Raw genomic sequence first — 2,867 nt, 5'->3', positions numbered from 1 at the left:
GGAAGAGATAGGAGGGGACAACGAGGTAGAGTAGAAGATGATAATATTAGTAGCATAAAAATGAAGATGCCATCTTTCAAGGGCACAAGAGACCCAAACTTGCACCTTGATTGGGAGCAGAAAGTTGAGGCCATCTTTGACTGTCACAACTACTCTGAAGGTAAGAAGGTTAAGCTTGCCATTGTTGAATTTTTTGATTATGCTTCTATTTTGTAGAAAAAGCTTACAAGGGACAGACAATAAGATGTAGAACCACCCATTGCTACTCCGACCGAGATGAAGAGAGTCACGAGGAAGAGATTGTTGCCTTCCCACAAGAGACCTACAACTGCATCTTCAGACCTTGAAACAAGGAATCATGACTGTTGATGAATACTTTAAAGCTATGGATATGGCTATGATCCAAGCTAATTATATGGAAGAAGAAAAGGCCACTATGGCTAGATTTCTTAATGTTTTAAATAGAGAAATAGTTGATGTAGTAGAGATACAATAATATGTAACTATAGATGAGTTAGTAGATTTGGGTGTAAAAATAGAAAAGCAAAATAATAGAAGGCAGCAAGCGAGCTCAAGGAGAAGTCGGCCAAACACCAATTTCAAGAAGCCATGGCCAAACAAGAAGTAATTTCTAGACCTCAAGAAGACAAGAGGAAAGGTAAAGTTGATGAGAAAGAGGGAGGTAAAGCTTTCAATTCTAGATCTTCTAAACCTTCTAGTTACATTCAATGTCACAAATGTCATGGAAGAGGCCATATGAAACATTGATTGTCCAAATAGAAGAAACTTTATTTTGAGAGAAGATGGAGGATATAAGAGTGAAAAAGTGAGAAAGAAGAGGGAGGAGCAAGTAAAGATGATGTAGAACTTCCTAATGATGGTTTGGTTGGGGTAGTTATGTCACAACCCAAACCGCAGGGCCACGACGGGCACCATGTGCCCTACTCAACCGAGTACCAACACCTTTCTTATCATACTATCATGGGTAAATGAGCTGGAAAGTCCGTCATGAAATAACCAAAATAAAACATAAGGGAATACTGGACATAGGATGACCCAACACGATATTGAAGCTTATACATGTGACATACGGGCCTATAAGGCCGACATGATCATTTGTACACTCAAAACATAGGCTGACAAGGGCATAAAAGTATCAATATACATGATATTTGTCTACAAGCCTCTAAGAGTACATAAACGTCATAAAGGCTGAGACAGGGCCACACCATACCAATTAATACATGTCAAAAGCATACTGACCAGATAGGCAACTCCGAAGCAAGTGGAGTGCACCAACACCTTTCGCTGAGCTGATAGCCTACTAGGAGGACTGTCAACCTGTCTATCGGGACCGTCAGTCATGAAACGCCGCATCCCAAGGCAAAAGGTACATTAGTACGAATAAAGAACCGAGTATGTAAGGCATGAAAAACAGTATATAAAATACATGAAAGAAACATGGAGTAAATGACTCAACCTGTAAGTCTGCATAGCTCAGTGAATCATGAAACCTTTATAGTGTCATGTATATGCATATAAATGTTATATCATGCATAAGTATATGCATACATAACATCATCAAGCCTCTGAGGGCATCCCATCATATCATCTCGGCCTCAGTCGGCACAATTATCAATGCTAGCTGATCAGGTGATGGTGCATATATAACGCTGTAACCTTTCCCCATACCCCATATACATATAATATACACGTATATAATGCCATATGGTCATGGGTCAATGTAAATGTATAAATGAATGCAATGCATAATGAAGTAAGTCAATAAGATCTCCCGGAATATCAAAAGATCAATATACATTCATTTTATATCATGAAAAAAACTTTATCAACTTATGTATTTTCTGAGAACCATGAACAGACGATATAATAATAGGACACATGGGGAATCAAGAACACAGGCACCCCTAGTAGTTCTAAGAATATAGTCATTAGTGAAAGTTGCGTGTTTGCTCGTTTCGTTTGTATCATATGGATCGTGCCAAAAGGAAAGAAGGGATAGCCTTAACATACTTTATTACAGTCTGTCCAATGACCACGTTAAATGCATATCATCGCACTTTAATCTACAACAACTATAATAATACTATCGTTAAGCTACGAATAATGCAACTATCGTACAACGAACAAGAAGCTTATTTTATATTAAAATGGGCAGCATCTCCCATGTTTTCCTTGCTTTTCCCAAGTTCATAAAAACAACAAGAGCACATACAACCTTCAACTATATACTTTCAGCACTACAACATACCCAAACTACTAGGGCAGCATTCATCTCTTGTAATTGCTCCTAGACTTAGACTCCTCTGAGTTCATTTAAGCTGTACCGAGCATTCTATAACTTACGGAAACCACCAGCTCTCTTGTTTTGATGGGTTTAATCCCGAGGACTTACCTATTCATGTCACCCTCTCACTTACCTTTTCTTATCCTTACTCCTATCTACCTAAAACCTTGTAGCTTTACAATACTTTATCTTGCAACCTACACATATCTATTTATATTACTCGCAGCCTTCCTTTAACTTGCTAGCACCATAGATTTCCTTTCATGCCTTCTCAGTTGTCTTTAAATGTAATCAATTACTTTTTCTGGTCGTTCTGTCACTTGTTGCATGAATACTTAGCTTATCTTATTGCCCACAAATACTAGAATTTCCTATAACTCATTTGATCTCAAATATCACCTTTGATCTTTTATTTTTCCGTTGATTAACCATGATAGGTGCCACTTTCTTATGAAGTGTATACAATATTGTAGTGAGATTGTTGTTACAAGACCAGTCCTTCTTCAAGTATTATGCTTAGGTTGAAGCCTTCTTCCTTATTGCCTTAGCTAGTCATTCG

Source organism: Nicotiana tomentosiformis, chromosome 7 (genome assembly GCF_000390325.3).
Source record: "Nicotiana tomentosiformis chromosome 7, ASM39032v3, whole genome shotgun sequence".
Taxonomy (NCBI): domain Eukaryota; kingdom Viridiplantae; phylum Streptophyta; class Magnoliopsida; order Solanales; family Solanaceae; genus Nicotiana; species Nicotiana tomentosiformis.
This window is presented reverse-complemented; position numbering follows the sequence as displayed.